The 27254-nt window shown below is 42.1% G+C and overlaps 1 long non-coding RNA gene across 1 annotated transcript; it reads left to right on the plus strand.

Annotated features, from left to right (window-relative positions):
* The first annotated feature begins 21562 nt into the window (after positions 1–21562).
* On the plus strand, positions 21563–26045 carry LOC130240865 (uncharacterized). Its single transcript, XR_008838804.1, has 5 exons — positions 21563–21754; positions 22676–22729; positions 23225–23292; positions 24341–24428; positions 25958–26045. It is a non-coding gene; the product is annotated as an uncharacterized LOC130240865 (long non-coding RNA).
* Positions 26046–27254: the final 1209 nt, after the last annotated feature.

A 27254-nucleotide genomic window follows, 5' to 3' on the forward strand; every position in this document is an offset into this window, starting at 1 on the left:
ACCAAATAACAACAAAAATCATGCACTTACCCAGTTTAGCAACGGAGAAAAGATAACTGGAAGTGGTCATCTCCAGGGTATACCTTAAACAGAGAAAAAAAAAAAAACTATGAAAATGTGCTTTTAGCTGCAGGATTAGTCTTTTATGTGAGTTGTTAAGGTGCATCACATTTGCAAATTTGATGGGCAAATAATGTCCATTTTACATGGTCAGTTGTGCACTGATGTTCATCAGTGTGTTTAATTCTCATGCTCAGAAACTTGCAAAAGAGTCAAACTCCTGATCACAGATTTCTACTGAAATAACTGGAACCTGTCAGTAAATTGTCATAACGCAATAATTAATATAAATAGGTTAATGTCTGTAATATCGCAATTTATTTGGTCAAATGTTCCAGGAGTGGAGTTCTGAAATTTCTGAACTGTGCTTAGACTCTATATCAGTCATCTGTACTCACCTGTGGCCTCATGCCTGATACAGAGTCTAATACCAAATTCACACTCAAATAAGGCACAGAAACACTTTTGAAAGAGACATTTGTGTCTTTACACACTACCAGTGCTGTTCAGAGAAGTATAAATGCATTTACAGAAGAATTACAAATGTATAATTAGATTTTAAGACATATTGTGATGTAAAGACACCTTTACAGTGTATGATACTGCTTAAGTGTGTGTATCTGTGCATTTTTACATCATGTACATATTACAAAATACAGAGCAACCTACAATGAACAAACAAACAAAAAATAAAATAAACCACAAATGAACATGAGCTGACAGTCAACATTTATCAGTCGAGTGGTCACAGCATCACTAAAATCTCACCTGAATTGAAAACTGGGCAAGGACATGTATGTTTAAGGGCTTTGTCTTATTGATTATTAGCATATATTACTACTATTATTATACAGAGCTAGCAGATGTTACAATTCTTATATATATATATATATATATATATATATATATATATATATATATATATATATATATATATATATAATTTTTTAAGCTTATATTTAATTGTTGTATGACATATATAACCGATTAAACATTTATATTAGCATCTAACATTATCAGGGTTGTGGTTTCATCCCTGTAGGTTAGTATAAGATGTAGGGAAAATGCAATTTTCAGGGCCTTCAATATAGTACACTAATAATATTTAACTTTCAATAGTTAATAATCAAGTACCTTAAAATGGATAGTGAATCCTCTTCTGGTAAAAGATGATGTAGCAAGCTTCTGCTCTGCTCTTGTCCAGGAGGATAACTTCCTCACGTTGCGATCCATTCAGCACCCTCTAGCGGCGAATAATAACCAATAATAACATAATGCTCGGATTCCGTACTTCTTGGAAAAACCAACAACTTCCTGAACAAAATGTAGCGTATATATATCTCTATATTAGCATTTAGTTGTTACAATATAGTTTAGTTTCCTAGCGAAAGGACAGTGTTTTTTAAGACAACATAACATACCTTCAACAAGACTAGACGCGACTCAGGTTTGATGTCTCTGCTGGGTCCTAAAGACAAAAATGATGGTGGAATATCTCAAATACGTGTATCATTTCCTCCAAAACAACTGTAGAGATGAACACGGAGGTAGAGAAAGCGTTTTTATCTGCATATAGATCGGCTATGAAGCGTGAACGTTTGTATCATCAATAATTAAGAGTCCAGGTGAAACAGACATAAAAAAACATGACACGAAGAGGCAATTTGCTGCATTTCTACTCTAATTTACTGCATTAGAGCTTGCATAAACTTTAACGCAAGAGCAACATCACGTACGCATATTGATACAGCGGTTCTGTGTCAGTTCAATTAGTTGACTGTTGAAATTCAAAAATTGTAACCCAACTGGTTGAGTAATTAAATAAATAACTCAATAAAGATTTAAAAATAACCCAACAAAGCACCAAATATTTTTAACTCAACCATTGGGTTAAATAAATAACCCAACGTTTTTTAGAGTGTATATATTTTTACTCACCTGGGAAATGGAGGCCGCATGAATGGTTTGCACACAGTATGCCATATCATTAATCAATTATCATCTGATAATTGTAATAAATAATTCCAAAAAGCAACTGACTGTTTAAAACCACATAAACCAAACAAAAATACATTGTATATGCTGAGTTCAGCGGCTAATCAGCCAGAATCAACTAAGGTGAAGTGATGGCGAGACCTAGCTGTCACTCAAGTTGCCACGCCCCTAATTATGCGGACTTCACAGCAAAAATAATTTTCTTACTTACATTGTTTGTCTTCTTTCTAGTCCAAATATCTAAAAATTCTTAAATTAAGAAGAATTTTCTAGACAAGCAAATATTGTTTTGTTTTAAGAAATAATATGCCAATATTAAGTGAGTTTTTCTTTCAAAGAAGCAAAATAGTCTGCCAATGGGTAAGCAAAATAGTCTTATTTCAAAAGAAAAAAAAAGATTATTTTGCATACCCCATTATGGAAGCCCGTTCCCGCCACTGAATAAAACAATAATTAATTGGAAAAAAAAAAAAAACTAAGTCAGAATTCTGAATTATAAAGTCGCAATTCTGAGTTATAAAGTTAGAATTCTGAGTTATTAAGTCAGAATTGCGAGTTACAAAGTTAGAATTCTGAGTTATAAAGTCAAAATTCTGAGTTATAAAGTCAGAATTCCTAGTTATAAAGTCAGAATTGCGAGTTTTAAAGGAGTTTCCTGTTATGGCTATTGGCAATAATTGAAGTGTTAAAGACTCTTTCTTTAGGTTCTTTGCTTGTGATGTGGTATGGATTCGCAGCCCAGTTTACCAATAAAGGCCAGGAATACACAGTATTTGGTTGAAACTTTTACTGTACTGAAATATAAACTAAAACAACCCTTTTAGTTTTAGCCCTTTTTAATGTCCATGTACGATATGTCTGCAGCGCAAGTACTCCACACGAGAGCACTCTTGCAATATGAAACAAGTAACAGCTGCAACAAAATGTAAATCATATAATTGTTACACATATAATAGATAAATAATATAGACATCCTAATTTTAGACTTTTGGAGGAATCACACAACCTATAGCTAGTTTCAGGCGCTCTGTTTATTGCTTTATAATTGCTATTTAGACCAAATGGTAATAAAGAACAAATCCATACAAATAAATAGACAGTCTAGTTCAACTATATATTTCCTTTTTGAAAGTGTGATAAACGATAAAAAGTCAGATATAGGCTTTATGTTGTGATTATGAGCTAATGTGCATGTGTCTTTAAAACTCCATTTATGGCCTGTTGGCATAACAGGAAACTCATTTCTAATTCGGAATTCTGACTTAATAACTCGCAATTCTGATTTTATAACTCGGAATTCTGACTTTATAACTCGGAATTCTGACATAATAACACGCAACTCTGACTTAACTCAGAATTTTGACTTTATAACTCAGAATTCTGATATACTGTAATTACATGCAATTCTGACTTTATAACTCGGAATTCTGACTTTATAACTCGGAATTCTGACTTAATAACTCGCAATTCTGACTTTATAACTCGGAATTCTGACTTAATAACTCAGAATTCTGACTTTATAACTCGGAATTCTGACATAATAACTCACAATTCTGACTTAATAACTCAGAATTCTGACTTTATAACTGGCAATTCTGACTTTATAACTCAGAATTCTGACTTTATAACTCGCAAAGTTTTTTTTTTTTTTTTACTTTTTTTTTTTTTCCCCAATTATTATTATAATTTTTTTTATTCAGTGGAACGGGCTTTCATTGGTAGATTATTTTGTTATATCCAAAAACACGTCCTTGTGCCCCATATGGTATAAAACTTGACAGGTTGACAAATCTAAGTTTGTTTTTAATGAAACAAATATAAATATTATAATAAATAATATTATTAATAATAATAATAACATTATACAAAAGCAAGTTGTCATGAATAAACTGAAAAAAGCCCCGGAGGTGAAGAAGGCATGGAGGTACTGGTTTTTATATTTATGCAGAAAATAATTTTTGTAATAATTTATTCCTTTAATTCAGAACACCCATGGGTCCACAAAGTGGCGCAAATGGATTTTCTATTTAAACAACGTGGTGGAAGATGGGAAAATTAAGGTTGCGTTAGTCTGAAAATAGCAACACGTTGTGGAAACACGGCTTGCACCTTATTGCGCTGGGTGTATGATAGGGTCCAGAGTTTTCTATCCCATTCCTTTTAAGAGCCAGTTGCCCTTATGCAGTGGTGGATTTGCACGTTGTGAACCCATCTATATGTGCATAAAGCAAACATGCTTTTTAAATATCCAATCAATCAATCATTCACCATTGACTTTATGTCAGTGGCGCAGTGTATTTCAGTTGACTAAATGTAGCAACAAATCAGCAATGTGCCTGAACGCACTTCGTTTTCAGACCAGCAGCACATTTGCTGACAATGATTATATCTGATGGGTTGAAACTAATAGAAACTTTAGTGTGCACCTGGTGCTGCATTGCACAAGCTATTTAGAACTTAAAGTACAGAAACTACAAACTCTGAATTTAAATCCTCTACAGTGATGAAATTTCAATGGGCTTTGGATAGCACTGCAGCCTGTATGTGTGTGGTAATGTGTAAGATAGGTCTGCCTAAAGGAAATTCATCAAAGGCAGAACAGTGATGGACCCTGTGAACCTGCCGACTGCTGACTCCCAACATTTAAGCAATCCAATGATCAAACTCCCTTCCTGTTTGTAGTGAATCTTCCTGCACACCAATAAAGGCAAGGCAAGGCAAGTTTATTTATATAGCACATTTCATACACTGTGGCAATTCAAAGTGCTTTACACAAACAGGAATAAAAGAAACAAGTATAAGAAAAATAAAAACAAATAATAAAAATGGATAAAAAAAAATAAAATAAATAAGCAGAAAAACAGATAAAATGGGTTATAAAAGAATGAAAAGAAGAGAAAAATAGTATAGTGTGATCTGTCGGACGTAGCACAGTGCTCATTCAGTAAAGGCACAGCTAAACAGATGTGTTTTCAGTCTTGATTTGAATGTGCCTAATGTTGGAGCACATCTGATCATTTCTGGAAGCTGATTCCAGCAGTGAGGGGCGTAGTAGCTGAAAGCCAATTCACCCTGCTTTGACTGAACTCTTGGAATTTCTAGTTTATTTGAAATTCTGGCCGTAGCGTTCTGGATGAGCTGTAACTGTCTGACTGTCTTTTTGGGGAGGCCAGTGAGGAGGCCGTTACAGTAATCCACCCTGCTGCTGATAAAGGCATGAACAAGTTTCTCTAAGTCTTCACTGGAAACAAAGCATCTAATTCTTGCAATGTTTTTGAGATGATAGTATGCTGATTTACTGACTGCTTTGACATGACTATTGAAACTCAGATCTGACTCCAGAGTCACACCAAGATTCTTGACCTTATTTTTTGTTGTTTGACCCTTAGAGCCAAGGTACGCATTCACCTTAAGAACCTCATCTCTGTCCCCAAACCCAATCACTTCAGTTTTCTCTTTGTTTAACTGAAGAAAGTTTTGGCACATCCAATTGTTAATTTCATCAATGCATTGGCAGAGGGTGTCAATGGGGCTGTAGTCATTAGGCAGTAAGGCTAGGTAGATCTGAGTGTCATCAGCATAGGAGGTAGGAGATTTGTTTTTTTCTTATTATTTGGCTCAGAGGAAGCATATAAAGGTTGAACAGGAGAGGTGCCAGAATCGAGCCTTGTGGGGGACTCCACATGTCATGGGTGTCCACCTCGACCTATGATCACCTATACTGACATAGTAACCTCTCCCTTCAAGGTAAGATCTGAACCATTTGAGGACCGTCCCAGACAGCCCAACCATGTTTTCTAGCCTATCCAGAAGTATGCTGTGATCGACAGTGTCAAATGCGGCACTGAGATCGAGCAGTACCAGCACTGTTAGTTTGCCTGAATCTGTATTTAGGCGGATATCATTGATTATCTTTATAAGGGCGCTCTCTGTACTGTGATGTGGTCTGAAACCAGATTGATAATTGTCTAAACACCCCTTGAAGTTTAAGAACTTGTTAACCTGGTTAAAAGCAACTTTTTCAATGATTTTCCCAATGAAAGGGAGATTTGAGATGGGCCTGTAATTGCTCAATAGGGTATTATCCAGGTTGCTCTTCTTCAAGAGGGGTTTAACAACAGGGTCTCCAACAACAGTCTAATATGCATGCAAGGTCAAACAACACTTTGATGGTCTTATAATCTGCATTTATTTTTACCTAATTATTCCAGCGACTCCCATATGAATCGTTCAGCGATTCATTTGTTCTCAAACCCCTCCTCAGCGCGAAGCTAATCTGCGCTGATTGGACCGATGACAGCCTGCTGCGATTGGTCGACACGGACAAGGCTTCAGCACCAGGCAGAGTGAAATGCCCAGCTGCTAATCAACAATATAAAAGTCACAGTGCACACATGCTTTATAGTGGATTTTGGCTGCCAGTGAGTGAATGTAAATTCAGACGATGGACTAGAAAATACTGACGACTAACTATTTTACTGAGCAAAAAGTCCAAGAACTGGCGAGGAGATCTCCTAGCCCGTGTTGCAGTCTACTTGCTCTTTTCACACACACGCATGCACGCACGCACACACACACACACAGGGCCGGCGGGTCCATAGAGGAAACCTAGAGCGGCAGAATAGAGAGGGCGCGGACCTCAGTTATATCCGCGGCGCTCAGTTATATCACCAAGCCCACACACACACACACACACGACACACATTTACAATCCTCCCCGAGGACACGACACACACGCCTAGAGCTCCAGTTCAGCTTGCTGGGTGCAATTTAGACACCTCACCTCGAAAACTGAGCTGAACTATTTTGAAACTTGACCGTTCCATGCGTGTAGCAACAGCTGACGATCCGTAAACAAAGCGGCACGCGTCGCGTTTTCAACGTGGCTTTACACGCGATATGAGAAAATAAAGAGTTAACCTGATACAATACACGCGGTTACAAGTAACAAAACACAACTAAATAAATAATTTGCAAGATAGAGTAAACGAGGCAACAGTTTTAATCGCACGTACTTACACTGGTGAAATGGGGGAAGAAACTGATCCATGATGCACTGATCCATGTTCTGACAGTCTTTACTGATCCTTCCTTTAACAAACTGATGAAGTCTTCTTTTTAAGCATGTAATTTCCAGAAGCACTCGACCTGCTCAAGGCTAGGCTATATTGCTGAGGTTTCATCTTTGATTAGACTGTCAATAAAATATATCTTCACAGCGTGACTTCATTCCACCGGTGTCTGTGTGTGTCTCTGTGTGTGTGGGTGACTTTTTTTCTGTTAGTGGGCGGGGCCGCAGGTTTCAAATCTCCCGGGTTTGCGCGTGCAACTACTTGTGTTTCGTAGCCCCGTCATCACGAAACACCTAATGACTCGTTATCAAGACGACTCGTTTGAAGCACTATGAGTCGACTCTTTTATAGATTAATCAATAGTTTTAAACACTGTACACTTACAGATTTAAGCCTTAGCTGGATATTTCACTTCACTTAGAGCTATGTTACACACTACATGGAAGGGCATTTTCAAAAACCCATAATATGGGCTCTTTAATAAAGATAGATTATCTGACTGAAATTCTAAATAGCTCACTCAGAATTTGAAATTGTGTCATGATTTATTCACCCTGGATAAAGACCAATGGCCAAAGTCAGGATTTTTGTTAAATAATACAATAAGGGTGCATTTACATGACACACTTATTTATTGGAAGTTGGTTTTTAATAAAATCAATTCCTTGATTTCAAAGCTTTGTGAATTGAGAATCTAAAGGTTAGAATCAGACCCATCAAAAGGAGTATACTGCTTTTTTTTTAAAGATTTGTCAGTCATATATATGTATATATATATAATTAATTTAACTTTCAAGTGCAATCAGAAGAGGCAATTCCACAAACATGTTCTTTCAGAGAGATAGTCTGAAAGAACTGGTTCAAATTTCCATTTCAGTCAGTCTAAAATGGAAGCCATATGAGCAATTACAGCTTTATGGATGTGACATTTGCAGAAAAACTTAATGTAATGTATGTTTATGTTTTAAATGAGGAAAATAAACATGCGTTATGGATGTGACCAAAAAAGTTAGCGAGTTTATGGTATACAACATACTTTGAAGAAATTTTGAATTTGAATTAAACTGCACAACTTAAAAAAAATAATGCCAATCAAATAGATAAGAGTTGCTCAATATAGAACAAACATGACTGATTTATTTATTTTTATTGTTTTTACATTTTTTGCATTTATGAGGAAAAAGCTTGGTTATAGATATGACAGATGTAAAATTGCTGCTTGTGTGAGTTTGGTAAATCAAACATAATTGTGTGAAAACATTGACATAGACATTTTTGAGTAATTTTACAATATTTTAAAATACAAACATACACTAGAGACCTAGAAAGGGTTTGGCTATTTTGGTGAAAACTTAATTCTTTTAATGACAAGATTGACATTCGCATGGAATTGCTCATATGTGAATTTGAATTACTGATTATTACCTAACAGTATTTTAAACAAATGCTATTTTTTGGTTAGCCTTCATTGAAGTTTTACACCAAATGCACGCAATTCAGTATTGACACACCTACATAAATATGGATTTTTTATTTCTTTGTGTCTTATAAAAAATTATCCAATAAGAGATGTATTACATGAAGCCCTGTATTTTATTATTATTTTTAAATAAAACAACATGGCCTTCTCTTTATTTCTACCAATGAAATAAACAGCACCAAAGGGCTTTTTTAAATTGTGACCTTTTAATATCCTTTGCCATTTTCATTCTCCAATAAATTTAGATTCCCACACGAAAACAACCCATATAAACACATGTTTTAATATAGGTTTTGATATAGGTTTTTAATATATGTGACATATATAAAATTGTCCTTTTCCTATATTATATGTACATATATGTTCACCTATATGTTTACCTATATATTAGTAAAATTTTTAAAATCCATAGCTGCTAGACAACATAAATAAAATGTAGAAATTTGCACTTCTTATTTACTTAAGAACAATCAAATAGTACAAGAAAAACATATAGTCCAACAACAAAAAAATACATAAAAATGAAAACAAAATAAAAAGGACAAACCATTTTGTTATACATTTCCTTCTTTCCACTATCTTCATACAAGAAAGAATTAACCTTGTAAATGAACATGTAGACATCATAGCTTTCCATCTCCTCTCACTTATTTGCCATAGTTAAATTTCATAACATGCCAATTACATGTGATACCAATTTCAAGTATCAAGCAGTTCGCACATAAGTATTTTTTTTCTTTGCAATTTTTTTTTTTGTTTGTTTTGCTAGTTCTTAGTCATTGCCTTGATAATAGAAAATATGAGCTAGGCATCATGTATGACAGTTGCCAAAGTGAGATATGAGGTATATAGAAGATATATCTTGTATGTACATATAGGGCTTATATGTGGATATAAAATTGCAATACAGGACACCTATATGGCCTGTATATGCACATGCACCTCAATTTTGCCTATATGTGGCATATATACGCATATATGCAGCATATATATTATCACATATGTGCATATATACTGCATATAGGTTACATATATAGCGCATATATCCTCATATAGGTTCTTTCCATGTGGGTTAGAATGATATTACTTTATTTAGCAAATATACTAATTGAGAAAATGAAAAGAGTAAGGGAGAAATCAGTGTCTCTATCATACAAACGCTCTGGTTACCAAGGTAACCCTCGTTCCCCGAGGGGGGAACGGAAATGCAATGTGGAAAAACTTCCACTATGGGGATTTCGTCAGAATCTAGTCATCTGAAAGAGTGTAAAATGGGTCAATGAAATGCCAATGAGTTGGTGGCGTCAGCGTGCACAGCTGGCGTCAATGACAGTTAGACTTGCTATAAAGACGCAGCTTGTGCCACGCTAGACATCCTTTTCTAGCTGAAGAGACTTTCATGCTCAACAGCTAAAAAACATTCGTTGTGGTGAAGGAACATAGCATTTCCGTTCCCCCCCTCGGAGAATGAGGGTTACCTTTGTAACCAGAGCGTTCCTATTCGGCAGGGGAACTTCAATGCTATGTGGAAAAACTTCCACTATGGGGAAATCTATGGAAAACGCCACAACGAAAGAACCTTACCACGTCTCAGCACGAGCAGACCTGCATCACCAGAGGCGCAGTCTTCCAACATGTCCCCTGGCCCTTACTTACCTTACTTAACTGTTCCGGTTTAGATATATTTTTTGTGGAGTTGTAAAAATACACCTAGTTAAATTCTAGGAGTTTTAGATACAACAGTACGTTAGGAAAGCGTTCAGTCCCGATAGGGAGGATGCTGCGGAGGCCACCTGCTGCCCGAAGGGGAAGACCTGGTGACAAATAGCATTTGGACTAGCCCTGAGAAAGGGGGAGTACACAAATGAGAAGATGGTTAGCGGGGAGGGGAGTAACGAGCCCGTTTCGGAGGGGGGACTACATCGTAGCACTCTGGCCCAAAATGCCAGGGCCGATATTTTAATTTAATTTTTTTTTCTCCAGTCCAGCCCTGAATGTGACCATCGTCCTTCCCAGGGCACACACAGCTATCTTTTTTTCCAAGAGCATTGTCGGTTGCGGTGCAGAGCTCATGCTCAGTCCTGGGTCGGTATCATCCTCATGCAGCTGGGCCAGCGCCTGCACTTGGTAGCACTGGTAGGTGGCCATAGCATGCATGGTGAGGGCGGAGGCACATGCAGTGCACTGCATGAGCTTACTGTGCACTTCCAGGAAGAAGGGGACGGGAAGCTTAGAAGGTCTTGCCTTCTGTACATCCTCCACATAACACCCTTCTAGTCGGTCCCGCCGCGGGGCTGGGGGATAAACCATCTACAGAACCACGGCCAAAGCAACCTGGCAAAGCACGGCCACCAAGTCTGCTTCTAGATTCGACGGCGCGCTCATTACCCCGAAGGGAGAGAGCGGGTTCGAATCCTCATCAGACCTTGACAGACCACTCCAAGGATGGTGAGGATGGAAGCGCAAGCAGATCGGGCAGAAAAAGATGCTCTCCAAGACTGCATGAGCTTACTATGCACTTCTGGGAAAAAGGGGACGGAAGGCTTAGAAGGTCTTGCCTTCTTATATCCTCCACATAACACTTATCTAGTCTGTCGGCTGCAGGGCTGGGGGATAAACCGTCACCAGACCCACGGCCGAAGCAGCCCAGATGCCAACCACCCCGGAGGGAGGGAGTGGGTCCGCATCCTCATCAGACAATGACAGCCCATCCTCCAATGCAGCGAGGGACATCTGATCCTCGGTGTCATAAAGTGAGAGGGCAACCATCCATGGATAAAGCGCTTCTCTCATCTGAAGCTTGGATGGAGTGCGAAGAGGAGCAAGAAGTCCGTGAGCCTGAGGGCGGTGGATTTACTCCCACTGTGACGCTCAGATCTGCCCGAGTGCCAACCGCAGTGCGGGGGACAACTGGGGTGGGTCGGCCTTTTGCAAGAGCAAGCCACGGTCTTAGCTACGCAACATCACAATGACTGCATGCACTGCACGTGAGCACCGTATTACATTCTAGACCAGCAGACACGAAATGCAGTGCTCGTGCCCATCATCTGGGGACAGGAAACCACTGCATCAAGAAACGCACGGTCGGAGCGACGTCTTGAAAAAGTTGTGCTGCATGACTGTGTTGCCCTTTTGGGAAACTTGCCTGCTTATACAAACCGCTCTTGGAGGACCAGACCCAAAGGATGCCAGGTAAGGGAGAAAAACCCAGCTCAGTCGTCTGCCACTTTGTGTACACACTATGGACCGGGAGAAGCTTCATCTCAATCTCTCTCTGTAGACACAGGTTGGAGATACCCTCAAAAACTCTCTCAGAAGCTTTGTGAAAGGCCACGCAGTAGAGCGAGCGCACCTACAACGCCCCGAGACACAGTCTTCCAACGTGTCCCCTGGCCCTCACTTACCTGTTCAGAACAGTTATGTTTTTCGGGGAGTCGCAATAACCCAGTAAAATAGGTTTTGATACGACAGTACGTTGGAAAAGCGTTCAGTCCCGATAGGGAGGACGCTGCGGAGCTCACCTGTTACCCAGAGGGGAGACCTGGTGACAACCTATGGACTAGCCCAGAGATGGGGAGTCCTTGCATAAGGATGGTTAGCGGGGAGGGAAGACACGAGCCTGCCCTAGAATGGGGTACTATACCGTAGCTGAGTGAACGTATGGGATCGCCAGCGGGGATCACACATAGCAGGCACCTATATCCAGAACGCGGGCTGACCAGCGGGCATGCCGACAACGTAACGGGCCAACACCTGACTCCTCCGCTGAGTCAGGTGCTGGGGGCCTCGGAGGAACTCTGCAGGGTTCGCCAAAGAAATGGGGAACTAAACTGACAAAGCTGAAAAAGCGCACGTATCTCCGGGTTAGGGAGAGTGGCGCAGCAAGCGTGTTTCGACACCTCAACCGAATCGTTTCCTCAATCACCAAGGGTTGCCTAATACCCTTGAGAAAACCAGCTCCACTCGCAGATTGTAACCTTGCAAATGTATTGGGTGTCACCCAACCCGTAGCTCTACAAATGTCTGTCAGAGAGGCGCCGCGTGCTAACGCCCTAGAGGATGCAATGCTCCGTAGTGGCGTGCGCTCTCACCCCCGGGGGACACGGCTCACCCTGGCCCAAAGGCGAGGGAGATGGCATCCACTATCCAGTGGGCCAACCTCTGTTTAGATACGGAACTTCCCATCTGCCGACCACTGTAATGGACAAAGAGCTGGTCAGAGGATCTAAGGCTCTGAGTGTGGTCCACATATATTCGCAAAGCGCGAACAGGACACAACAATGAAAGGGCTGGGTCTGCCTCCTCCGCGGGCAGCGCTTGCAGGCTCACTAACTGATTCTTAAACGGCGTGGTAGGAACCTTGGGCACATAGCCGGGCCGGGGTCTCAGGACAACGTGAGAGTAGGCCGGCCCAAATTCTAGGCACGAGTCACTGACCGAAAATGCCTCCAGGTACCCAACCCTCTTAACCGATGCCAACACGACCAGCAGAGCTGTCTTCAAGCACAGAAATCTCAAGGATACTGAGTCGAGTGGTTCGAAGGGATCCCCACGTAGGCTCGTAGCACTACCGCGAGATCTCGAGGGTATGAAAGGGGGGCGGGGGAAAACATCCGCCTCGCACCTCTGAGGAACTGGATGATGAGGTTATGCCTCCCCACGGTGCCGCCATCCACGCATCATGATGAGCGGAGATGGTGGCCACGTAAACCCTCAGTGTGGAGCGCGACAGCCTTCGATCCACCTGTCCTGAAGGAAAGAAAGCACAACACTGATCTGGCAAGATCGGGGGTCTTCTCGGCGAGAAGCGCACCACTCAGTGAATAGACTCCACTCCAGGGCGTAGGCATGCCTCGTAGAGGGTGCACTAGCCTGAGTGATGGTATTAACCACCGCCACCGGTAGGTTACCTAAGTCTTACTCGTCGCGTCTTATGGACCCCACGTGGAGGTTCCACAGAACTAAGCGAGGGTGCCAGATGGTGCCCTGTCCCTGAGAGAGTAGGTCCTCTATCAAAGGGACTCACCAGGGGGGGCGTCGCGAGGAGGGAGAGTTCTGATATCCAGGTCCGGTTGGGCCAGGGGCGCAACTAGCAAGACCTGCCCCTCGTCCTCCCTGACCTTGCACAGAAACTGCGCGAGTAGGCTCACTGGGGGGAGTGCATACTTACGCATGACTCGGGGTGGAGTCGCCATTCTCCCGGGGAAGGAGCTGCCGTGAGAGCCTGTTGGCCGCACGGTTGAGCCCATCCGGGGTGTGAATAGCAAGCAGCGACTTCAGCCGCGTATGACTCCAGAGGAGCAGACGGCGAGCGAACTGAGACATGCAGCGGGAGCGTATACCCCCCCATCCGGATGGAATACGCTACCGCGGCCATGCTGTCCGTCCTGACCAGCACGTGTTGCCCCCTCAGCTACCGGTAAAAAGCGGCGCAGAGCGAGAAACACTGCCAACAGCTCTAGGCAGTTGATATGCCAATGCAGCTGGGTTCCCCTCCACAGGTCCGCAGCAGCATGCCCGCTACACACGGCCCCCCCCCCACCCCATACTGGAGGCATCTGCCGAAACGACAGCCTGCCTGGACGCCTGAGCTAGGGGCACACTGGCCCGTAGGAAGGAGGGGTCCTTTCCAGGGGGTGCGGGTGCGGTGACACAGCGCAGTGACAGTCACTCGGTGTGTGCCCGCGTGCCATGCGCGTCTGGGGACCCGATCATGAAGCCAATGCTGTAGTGGTCTCATATGAAGCAATCCGAGCGGCGTGGCCGCAGCTACGGATGCCATATGCCCCAGGAGCCTGTAAAACCCGCGCTCCATCTCGGCTGGAGGGCCGGCTCGATTGCATCCTTCGCCAGGAGGACAGCAATCTCCTCTCGCCTGTGAACCTGGGAGGCCGTTTCGCGAACTGAATCGCATAGCCGAGTCTGGTCATTTGGATGAGCCATTGCGATGGGCTGGCCCGCGCTAACCAGGCAGGCAGAGCCCCCGCAAATGGTCCCACCTGCACGATCGCTGACGTGCCAGCGGCGGGGCAGCGTGGAGTGAGTGGGCTCATCCGGGGAGCGCTGGGGTCCCACAGGAGAGCAGGAGAGGAGATGTTCTCGTCTCGCACTCAAACTCCAGGAGAGGGGCTGGGAGTGGAGAGAAAGGAGACCTTTCTCTTGCGCTCCATGAGCCATTGGCGAAATGCACCGATCCTGCGAGCTGGAAGGCATAGCGTCCCAGACTGGCAGTGTTCGGGCTGTCACATCCGGAGGAGGGGAAAAGTGCTCTTTCACTGAGGATTTTGATGGCGTTTTTTTTTTTTTTTTTTTTACGCCTTTAAATAACGTGCCCCGCCCTCCAGCGGGGAAAGAGCAAATTCCCTCCTCTCCAGATGGCCCGCCTCAGGGGCGCTTCGCGGTCCGTTTTACCGAACTTAGCGGCGCCCTGGGCGGGGGACGCTGGTTGCCTGCATGATGCTCGGCGCAGCCACGTGGCTGGAGGCGCAGGCGGGGGCGGCGAAGCAAAGCTGCGGGCGGGCGTCATCGGCGAAAAAGCAGTGGATGTGGATGGCTCGGCGGGGGGGAGCGGTCATACAATCCCGCCGATAGAGACCTCGCCCATCGCCTCTGACTGCTCTATCACCGGCGTGAATTCCTGGGCGAATTCACCGCCAGTGTCGCCGAACAGGCCAGCCTGGGATATGGGTGAGTTAAGAAAGCGAACTTTGTCAACGTAACGCACATCACCAGGTTTAGCCTGAGGTGGCATTCCTGGATCACGGATGTGATCATCGTCCTTCCCAGGGCACACACAGCCGACTTTTTTTTTTTTTTTTTTGTAAGAGCATAGTCGGTTGCAGTGCGGAGCGCATGCTCAGTCCTGGGTCAGAACCATCCTCGCGCAGCCGGGCCAGCGCCTGCGCTTGGTAGTGCTGGTAGGTGGCCATAGCGTGCATGGTGAGGGGGAAGGCGCACGCAGCACACTGCGTGAGCCTACTGTGCCCATCCAGGAAGAAGGGGATGGGGAGGCTTAGAAGGTCTCGCCTTCATCCTCCACATCACACCCCTCTAATCGGTCCGGCCGCGGGGCTGGGGGATAAACTATCTCCAGAGCCACGGCCGAAGCAGCCTGGGGAAGCACAGCCGCAAAGTCTACTTCTGGATTCGACGCTGCGCTCAAAGTCCCGGAGGGAGCGAGCGGGTTCGAATCCTCGTCAGACCTTGACAGCCCAACCTCCAAGGATGGTGAGGATGGAAGCGCACGGAGATCGGGCAGAAAAAAGTGCCCTCAGGACAGCGTGAGTTTACTGTGCACTTCCGGGAAGAAGGGGACGGGAGGCTTTGAAGGTCTTGCCTCCTTATATCCTCCACATCACACCCCTCTAGTCGGTCCGGCCGCGGGGCTGGGGAATAAACTATCTCCAGAGCCACGGCCGAAGCAGCCTGGGGAAGCACAGCCGCAAAGTCTGCTTCTGGATTCGACGCCGCGCTCAAAGTCCCGGAGGGAGCGAGCGGGTTCGAATCCTCGTCATACCTTGACAGCCCAACCTCCAAGGATGGTGAGGATGGAAGCGCACGCAGATCGGGCAGAAAAAAGTGCCCTCAGGACAGCGTGAGTTTACTGTGCCCTTCCGGGAAGAAGGGGACGGGAGGCTTTGAAGGTCTTGCCTCCTTATATCCTCCACATCACACCCATCTAGTCGGTCCGGCCGCGGGGCTGGGGGATAAACCATCACCAGACCCACGGCCGAAGCAGCCCGAGAAAGCACGGCCATCACGTCTGCTTTTTAGATGCTAACGCCGCGCTCTCCACCCCAGAGGGAGGGAGCGAGCGGGCTCGCATCCTCATCAGACAATGACAGCCCATCCTCCGATGCAGCGATGGACATCTGACCCCCGGTGTCATCAGGTGAGAGAGCGACTATCCAAGGACGGAGCGCTTCTCTTCACCTGAAGCTTGGATGGAGCGCGTGGAGAAGCGAGAGGTCCGCGGCCCGGGGGCGGCGGATTTACTCCCACTGAAACCCTCAGATCTGCCCGAGTGCCAACCGCAGTGCGGGGGACAACTGGGGTGGGTGGCTCTTTTGCAAGAGCGAGCCGCGATCTTAACTGCGCAACAGACATGACATCAGTGATGGCATGCACTGCCCGCGAGCACCGCATTAACATGCTGGACCCCCAGACATGAAACGCTGTGCTCATGCCCATCATCCGGGGATAGGAAACCACCGCATCCAGAAACGCACGGTCGGAGTGACGTCTTGAAAAAGACGTCGCTGCACGACCGTGTTGCTCTTTTAGGAAAGCTTTTTTCCTATATACAAACCACTCTTGGAGGACCGGACCCAAAGGACGCCAGGCAAGGGAGAAATACCCAGCTCGACCATCTGCCACTGCGTATACGCGCTCTGGACCGGGAGAAGCTGCTTCTCGATCTCTCTCTGTAGACACAGGTTGGAGATACCCTCAAAGACTCTCTCAGAAGCTTCGTGAAAGGCTCTGAAAGCGAAAGGATGTCGAGCATGGCACTGGCTGCGTCTTTATAGCATGACTGATTGTCATTGACGCCAGCTGTGCACGCTGACGCTGCCAACTCATTGGCATTTCATTGGCCCGTTTTTATACTCTTTCAGATGATTGGATTCTGACGAAACCCCATAGTGGAAGTTTCCACATAGCATTGGAGTTCCCCATCCGAAGGGGAACTAAATTTTCCACATTATCTTGGACCACAAAACCATTTTTTTATTTTTATTTTGGAAATTTAGATTAATGCATTATATGAAAGCTTTCCGTTGATGGATTCTTTGTTAGTATAGCACAATATAAATACAAATCTGGAGGGTCTGTGGGTTAAAAAAAAAATCAAGTGATTGAGAAAATTGCATTTAAAGTTGTGCAAATTAACCCATTTAATCCCATTTTTTTCCCCTAGAGGTGACATATATGAATTTGTGTGGTATTTGTAGGCATATTAAACAATCAATGTCAATTTTCCAAAAATATAATTGAAAAGTCGATGAAAAAATGGTTTTCATCTTTGGTCACATTTATGACCGATCGGATAACACAGGGAGTCTAGGTCTATAGTGTAAATGCATGTACAAAATTAAAAATCTCTAGCTAGCAATTAGTTTAAAGACTGGTTTAACTTGATGAACTTTTGTTTTATTCCATTAGCAAGAAGTAAACACTGTCTGGCTCAGTTTTAAAAATAACAAAATACCAATCTTATGCAGCAGTTTAACACAAATATTCAAATGAAATGATGACAAACCGACAAATTATAGGAACAAAGAATAAGTTATTATAAACTTCATTATAAATGGAAATAAATACCCAGCTAGCAAAATTCACGTGGCTCAAATCCAGCCCACACCAGACACTTGCATCTGGCCCACATACCGCATGGAATGATAGCACTTGGGCAGTCCTCTCCTGTTTGCCAGATCTGTGCCACAGTTAAAGAGCCCATATTATGGGTTTTTGAAAATGCCCTTCCATGTAGTGTGTAACATAGCTCTAAGTGAAGTGAAATATCCAGCTAAGGCTTAAATCTGTAAGTGAACAGTGTTTAAAACTATTGATTCATCTATAAAGGAGTCGACTCATAGTGCTTCAAACGAGTCGTCTTGATAACGAGTCATTAGGTGTTTCGTGATGACGCGGCTACGAAACACAAGTAGTTGCGCGCGCAAACCCAGGAGATTTGAAACCTGCGGCGGCGCCCACTAACACAGAAAAAAAGCCACACAGACACCGGTCGAATGAAGTCACGCTGTGCAGATGGATATTATTGACAGTCTAATCAAAGATGAAACCTCAGCAATATAGCCCAGCCTTGAGCAGTTCGAGTGCTTCTGGAAACTACATGCTTAAAAAGAAGACTTCATCGGTTTGTAAAAGGAAGGATCAGTAAAGACTGTCAGAACATGGATCAGTGCATCATGAATCAGTTTCTTCCCCCATTTCACAAGTGTAAGTACGTGCGATTAAAACTGTTGCCTCGTTACTCAAATTATCCCTTTAGTTGTGTTTTGTTACTTGTAACCGTGTGTACTGTATCAGGTTAACTCTTTATTTTCTCATATCGCGTGTAAAGCCACGTTGAAAATGCGACGCGTGCCGCTTTGTTTACGGATCGTCAGCTATTCCTACGCACATGCAACGGTCAAGTTTCATTTTTTTTTTTTTTTTGCGATACATTTTTAAATTTTTTTTTATTAGAATATACAAAAGGTACACAATTTGAGATAATGCACATACAAAGAAAAATTAAACAATAACAAAAATACAAAAAACAACAACAATACAATCAAGTACTGGCTTCGGTTTCAAAATATTTCAGCTCAGGTTCAAGGGAGGTGTCTAAATTGCACCCAGCAAGCTGAACTGGCACTCTAGTCTAGGCGAACGGTGAGGGTAATGTGTGTGTGTGTGTGTGTGTTGGGCAGGGCCGGTTCAGCAAGCTGAACTGCCGCTTTAGGTTAAGGACGATCACGCCGCCCTCAACCCGAAAGTGAAAACGAAAGTGACCCGTTAGCAAAGTGAGGACGGGGGGTGTCGCAGATATAACTAAGGACGCGGGTGGTGAGGGAGGTGTCGCGGACGTCTCCCTCTCTATTGGTGTTGTTTCTTCTAAGGAGGTGGAGGAGGAGGTGTTTGTGTGTGTGTGTGTGTGTCTGTGTGAAAAGAGCAGGTAGACTGTCACGGGCTCCTCGCCAGTTCTTGGAGTTTTTGCTCAATAAAATAGTTTGTCGTCTGTTTTTTTTAAGTCCATTGTCTGTATTTACATTCACCCACTGGCAGCCAAAATCCACACCTTACACTATAAAGCGTGTATGCAGTGTGACTACTTTTATATTGTTGATTAGCTGCTGGGCATTTCACTCTGTCTCGCGCTGAAGGCTATCCGTTTCGACCAATTGCAGCAGGCTGTCATCGGTCCAATCAGCGCAGATTAGCTTCGCGCTGAGGACGGGTTTGGGTACAAATGAATTGCTGAACGATTCATATGGGAGTCGCTGGGATAATTAGGTAAAACTAAATGCAGATTATAAGACCATGAAAGTGTTTTTTGACCTTGCATGCATATTAGACTGTTGTTGGAGACCCTTAAAACCTAAATATGACCCTATTTCATGTATAATATGGGCTCTTTAAGCCATAGCAATATCACATGTCAGCCAGAATGTAACCAAATGAACCAGAACTGACCCTATTCTGAGCCATGGTTTGCTTTTATTCTGGCCCAGATCGGGCCAGCATCAGACACTTTCATCTGGACCACATACTGAATGCAATGATGGCTCTAGGGCGTTCTGCTCCTGTTTGTCAGATCTGGGCCACAAATACGCCAAAGCAATACCACATATCAGACAGAATTCAACCAAATAAACCAGAACTGAACCTATTCTTGGCCACAGTTTGCTTTTATTCTGGCCCAGATCTGGCCTACACCTACAGTACAACCGGACCACTTACTGAATGGAATGATGGCTCTAGGGTGGTCCGCTCCAGTTCATGTTCAAGTTAAGAGAGTGAATTAAAAAAAAACAGTTCAGAAATGGTAAAGACACACTCAGACCTAAAGATTGTGACCTTGTACCTAAACAATGGTAACAATTAAAGTATTTAATGCTGCAATGCATGAAATGCAAAGTGGTCCGCATAAGTTTTAAGATAACTGGGCCACATTTGCCATATCTTCTCTGCGCCACTATAGGCTCAAATCCACATTAGCCATAGCTTACTGTGCTGAATATTTGCCAAAAGTGTACTACATATGTTTTAGGATAACTGGACCGCATTTGCCATATCTTTTCTGGGCCACTATAGGCTCAAATCCACTTTAGCCATAGCTTACTGTGCAGAATATTTGCCAAGCGTGGCCCACATATGTTTTAAGATAACTGGGCCACATTTGCCATGTCTTCTCTGGGCCACTATAGGCTACCAGCCACATTAGCCAGAGTTTACTGTGCCGAATTTTTGCCAAAAGTGGCCCACATATGTTTTAAAATAACTGGGCTACATTTGCCATATTTTCTATGGGCCACTTAAGGCTCACAGCTGCATTAGCCAGAGTTTACTGTTCCAAATATTTGCCAAAAGTGACCCACATATGTTTTAGGATAACTGGGCCACATTTGCCATATATTTTCTGGGCCACTATAGGCTCAAATCCTCTTTAGCCATAGCTTACTGTGCCTAATATTTGCCAAGCATGGCCCACATATGTTTTAAGATAACTAGGCCACATTTGCCATGTCTTCTCTGGGCCATTCTAGGCTACCAGCCACATTAGCCAGAGTTAACTGTGTTGAATTTTTGCCAAAAGTGGCCCACAAATGTTTTAAAATAACTGGGCCACATTTGCCATATTTTCTCTGGGCTACTTCAGGGCTCACAGCTGCATTAGCCAGAGTTTACTGTGCCGAAAAATTGCCAAAAGTGGCCCACATATGTTTTAAAATAACTGGGCCACATTTGCCATATTTTCTATGGGCCACTTAAGGCTCACAGCTGCATTAGCCAGAGTTTACTGTTCCAAATATTTGCCAAAAGTGGCCCACATATGTTTTAGGATAACTGGGCCACATTTGCTATATTTTATTTGGGCCACTACAGGCTAACAGCCACATTACCCAGAGCTTACTGTGCTGAATATTTGCCAAAAGTGGCCCACATATGTTTTAAAATAACTGGGCCACATTTACCATATTTTCTCCTGGCCACTTAAGGCTCACAGCTGCATTAGCAAAAGCTTACTGTGCCAAATATTTGCCAAAAGTGGCCCACATATGTCTTAAGATAACTGGGCCACATTTGCACCTACACATGTTAGCCATTTTAGGTTTATTTTGTGCGACCATCACAGACTGACACAGAATGACACATGGGGGACATAGACTCCATGTGTTATCCCTGATCGCAAAAGACTCCAGGGCGGATCCGCCCTCAAGCCGCCAGCTCCGCTATGCTGTCAGAATCAGTTTGGCTATTCGCAAACAATATGCCCCGCCTCCGAACGGCGGACTGTCAGTTCGTGGGCTCGCAACAGACCCTGGGCGGATGCGCTGATCTAACGCGCCCATTTCAACGGTCGCGGTCACAGAGTGTAGTCGCCAGAATGAAGTAGCAGGAGCCCGCAGATCGGAAAACGGTAAATATGTTTTATCTGTGCACTCATGTAATCATTATTGCTTTGTTTGATATTTTTTTTATCCTGAAATGATTGATATTTCAAAATTACGCCAAGATAAGCTAAAGTTAGCTGTTCATTTGTATTTAGCATATCGCTACATTTGAGTAACATTAAAAATAGCTTTGGTAAATAACTTTGAGTAACGTTAAAGCTATTAGGACGGGATTTATTAGTGTGGGGGAGATTGAATTACCTATTTGGTTTTTAATGCAGTAGTGAGCGCCTATTTTATCGTAATTTATCACCCCTTTCCTGCAAAATAGCGAGACAAGGCCTAACGCAGGGCTATTCAATTGGCGGCGCGCGGGCCAAATTTATAACTTACACCAAGGCTAACACGCACACGCACTGGTTTAACTATAATATCTATTATAGTTGCCTCCCTAATTGTTACGCAGTTTAAAACACAACATAAGAATGTGTCTGAATGTAGAATAATCCCACTTATACACTGCTTTTGTTGTGCTTTAAAATAAAATATTTGAATATGTTTGTAAAAAAAGCATATTGTACAATGCACTGATATTATTTAGTTTTAAAATACAACATATTAACATTTTAATGTAGAAAAAGCCAATGTAAGTGTCTTAAGGAGCTGAAATACAGCATATGAGCTCTTATGCTGTTGTGTCATCATTCATATTGCAAGTCATATCTCTCCGGCCCCTAGTTGGGGTGCTTTTCATGAACTGGCCCCCTTGACAAACTATTTGAATAGCCCTGGCCTAACGTTTAGGCCTAAAGTTACTTTTTACACCCACCTCCATTTAGTTTGAGACTAGTTTTGTCTATATTTTGACAAATATATTCTATTAGATAATTATTTCAAATGATAATTTCGTGTTTCTCTCTCTCTCTCTGTATGTGTGCACTGTGCAGCTTACAGTTCATCCAAGTCCCTTGGAGGCCATTTCACCTTTTTCAACCATTTGGGTAATGTAAGATTAAAACAGTTTTGAAAGACAGCTATTTTGTTAAATAATGGCAATGGTATATATTACAACTTTTAACATGTAATAAATGTGCAATTGAAAAAGATTCATTCCAATATTTTGAGTTTAGAAAACCCACTTTTATCAGAATACTTTGGATATTGTACAGGATACTAGTTTGAGTTTATTTTGGTTTATGCTTACATTTTTACATTTATGCTTCTCCCCATGTTATGTTTTACATAATTCTTTCTTATACTAAATCATAACAAGATGCTGTGTGTGTTCTGTTGCAGCTTATTTTAGTTTATGCCTATATTTTTACATGTATGCTGCTCCTCCCTATGTTGCGTTCCAGATCATTATTTTATATCATAATAAAGTCATATTCAGATTCTCTGTGTGTATGTGTGTGTGTGTGTGTGTGTGTGTGTGTGTGTGTGTGTGTGTGTGTGTGTGTCTGTGTCTGTGTGTGTTTGTGTGTTTTCTGTTGCAGCTTACAGTTCGTTCAAGTGCTGCCAATTTCTTGGAGGCCATTTCACCTTTATCAACCATTTGAGTAATGTAAGTTTTGAAAGACAGCTATTTTGTTAAATAATGGCAATGGTATATACTACAACTTTTAACATGTAATAAATGTGCAATTGAAAAAGATTCATTCCAATATTTTGAGTTTAGAAAACCCACTTTTAATCACAATTCTTTGGTTCTGGTATAGGATACTAGTTGGAGTTTATTTTGGTTTATGCTTACATTTTTACATGCTTCTTAGGCCTGTCACAATAATCAATACTTGACTTATCGCACAACACATGACCTCAATAATCTTTGATGATGCAATATATATCGCCCATACATAAAAACAATTCTAACAACATTTTAACTGATTGTGCAACATCTCTATCTTTACTCGAGGTTTCAGTGTCAGTATGGTTAAAAAAAACACTATAGTATTTACCATAAATTACTATAGTATATTTTTATGTGGGTGTCTGACAGCTGAAAATAGATCTGCTAGCAGATATCGCAGCCTCTGTTATTTTTTACCTTGCACTTCTTTAACATTTATTATTTATTTGTTTACGATATGTTTTCACATTCTGGTTCCAATGAATCATTATTAAACTGTTAAAATGACTAATTAAATCAAACATTCTAAAGAATAAAATATTCATTGTTTTTTGAAAGAGTGTACTTGCATTATGCATACAATATATGTATGTGCGTGTGTGTGTGTGTGTGTGTGTGTGTATTTATGTGTGTGTGTGTGTGTGTATGTAATTGTTTTGTTATTGTCATATAATAAGTGGCTTAAAATAATCTTCAATTGACAATAAAATAAGTATCGCAATATATTTTGGTGCAATACATCGTACAACAAAAAATAGATATCGTGACAGGCCTAATGCTTCTCCCCATGTTATGTTTTACATCATTATTTTTTATACTAAATCACTGCAAGATGCTGTGTGTGTTCTGTTGCAGCTTATTTCGGTTTAAGCCTAAATTTTTACATATATGCTGCTCCTCCCTATGTAATGTTTCAAATCATTATTTCATATCATACAAAATCATATTAAGATACTGTGTGCATGTATGTTTTCTGTTGCAGCTTACAGTTAATTCAGGTGTTGCCAGTCTGTTGGACCATTTCAGAATTGTTGTTGGAGTCATCTTACTATTTCAACTGCTAGAGTAAAGTAAGTTTTAATAGTTTTAAGTCTAAAGAGACAAGTTTTGGTTCTTTTCCATAACTTACTGGTTGTAATCTGTTTTGTGTTCCTGTAAAATTTCTTTTAGATGAAATGAATAGGAAAACTGCTCTTGTCTCTAGCTCTGCCTTAAGTAGGAGGACACATATAGATGTAGTTAAACGACTTTAACAAATTAGTGATGGCTGCACAAATTTGACTGACTTTCAGATGACAACAGAGAGGGACATTTTAGAATTTTTTACAGTGTTTTACTGTTAAAAGTTTTTTTTTTTTTGAATGTCAGTCTTAGGAGTGAAAAAACACATACTGTGTTAATAGGGTATATGCAGAGCTAGTGTTTAACTAGTGTTTAATAAACTTCCGGTGAACGGTTTATGTGACTTTTTTCCATTTTATACGGTTCCTTTTACAGCATCGATGTTGCAATGAATTAAAATACAATCAGTTAAATAGACTTTGTCATTCATTTAGTTGCTCAAGCGTAAAATGAGACCAAAAAAAGAAAACAGACGCTGATTAAACGTGCTGATTTTGTAATGGCATACAGTTCACTGGAAGCACTTAGCCCAGGTTACTGACAAATTAAAATCCTTTAGCATACTTCTGCATATACCCTATTGTGCTGTAAATTGAGCAGTTTTAGGTTTACTGTCAAATAAACGCAAATAGCTGTAGCTACAGTATCAAATTAAGGCCCTTAAAAGGTATTTAAAAGTCTTAATCACATTTTTACGAGGTCTAAAATTTTGTTTAAACGTTGTCCAAAGTGTTTGACTCCAAAAAGGCATAAATATACAGTTGAAGTCAGAATTATTCACCCCCTTAGAATTTTTTTTTCTTGTTTAAATATTTCCCAAATGATGTTTAGCAGAGCAAAGAAATTTTCACAGTATGTCTGATAATATTTGTTCTTCTGGACAAAGTCTTGTTTGTTTTATTTCAGCTAGAATAAAAGCAGTTTTTACTTTTTTAAGACCAATTTAGGGTTAAAATTATTAGCCCCTTTAAGCCATTTTTTCCCCGTCAGTCTACAGAACAAACCATCGTTATACAATAACTTGCCTAATTACCCTAACCTGCCTAGTTAACCTAATTAACCTAGTTAAGCTTTTAAATGTCACTTAAAGCTGTATAGAAGTGTCTTGAAAAATATCTAGTCAAATATTATTTACTGTCATCATGGCAAAGATAAAATAAATCAGTTATTAGAAATGAGTTATTAAAACTATTATGTTTACATATGTGTTAAAAAAATCTGCTTTCCGTTAAACAGAAATTGGGGGGAAAAATGTGTATTTTTGAGACTGTTCTGGCAGAAGCAGGCAACTCGTACCTTTCAGCCAATCAAGTGAGAGCTGTTTTCAATGTCACAGTCCCTTTGCATTGAACTTTGAGTGTCTTACATTCAGAGATGTTGTTTATGTTCACACAGCTACATTACACATCAACTAAAGTTTACAATATCATATCATAGTGGACCACCCCTTTAAAGAATATCTGCTTGTGTGTTACAGGTGCTGTGAGAAAGAACCATGTCTCCCATGCCGCCACTGATGATTCATCTATTCATTCATTTTCTTTTCGGCTTAGTCTCTTTATTAATCTGGGCTCGCCACAGCGGAATGAACCACCAACTTATCCAGCATATGTTTTACACAGCGGATGCCCTTCCAGCTACAACCCATCTCTGGGAAACATCCATACACACTCATAAACTACGGACAATTTAGCCTACCCAATTCACCTGTAATGCATGTGTTTGGACTGTGGGGGAAACCAGAGCACCCGGAGCAAACCCACACAAACATGTGGAAAACATGTACCCTCCACACAGAAATGCCAACTGACCCAGCTGGGGCTCGAACCAGCGACTGGTGAGACGACAGCACTACCTACGTCTTGCTGTGAGACGACAGCACTACCTACTGCGTCGCCGCCACTAATGATGTCATTGTTTAACATGTGATACAATGGTTCAACCTGGCAGCAGACAGGGGAAGCTCAAGGAGTTGCCCTACTGTCAGTATCTTGACTCAACAGTGAACTCTTTGAAATGGTCATTTAAAATAGTACCATTCTGTTCAGCAAAGTCTATAATTAATTCTGCTTTTAATCTCCTTTTACTCTTTTTCATGTAGTAAAATGCTTTTATGAAGTAAAACAGTTAACGGTACAATTTTTTCATTGTGTTTTATTTGTTCTGTTCAGTGTATACGTAGTACAACTTTGATAATAGGTCATTACTGACATATTTACCCTATTATCTATTTTTATAGTTTTTTGTGATTGGCTAAAAGGATTTTAGATTTAGACGTTTTGAGTGATTAAGACAGACATTTTAAATATCAAGTTTTTATTGTCTAATGTTCTATAGATTTTAGATATTTCTTTAGGTAGTTTTGCCCAGATTAGTTTTGAATTAGGTATCAAGGTATCAGCACCAAATTATCTACTAATGAAGGGGTCTGGATCGGATCCGGATAAGCTACTTCATCAATGAGTCCGGGTCCAGATCGGATCCGGGCCGGATGAGCTAGTCTATCAGCGGGTCTGGATCGGATCCGAGCCGGATAAGCTAGTGTATCAACGGGTCCGGATCGGATCCGAGCCGGATGAGCTACTCTATCAGCGGGTCCGGATCGGATCCGGGCCGGATGAACAGCTTTATTAGCGGATACGGGTAAGGTCTGAAACGGGTCCGGATCGGATCCGGAATTCTTATCCGTTCCGGATCCGTTGCGGTGTGCAAGTGGACTCCATTACGGACCCGTTTTGCGTATCCGTCGCGGATCATGTCACACCTTCGCCGCG

The sequence above is a fragment of the Danio aesculapii genome, chromosome 14, assembly GCF_903798145.1.
Source record: "Danio aesculapii chromosome 14, fDanAes4.1, whole genome shotgun sequence".
Classification (NCBI taxonomy): Eukaryota; Metazoa; Chordata; class Actinopteri; order Cypriniformes; family Danionidae; genus Danio; species Danio aesculapii.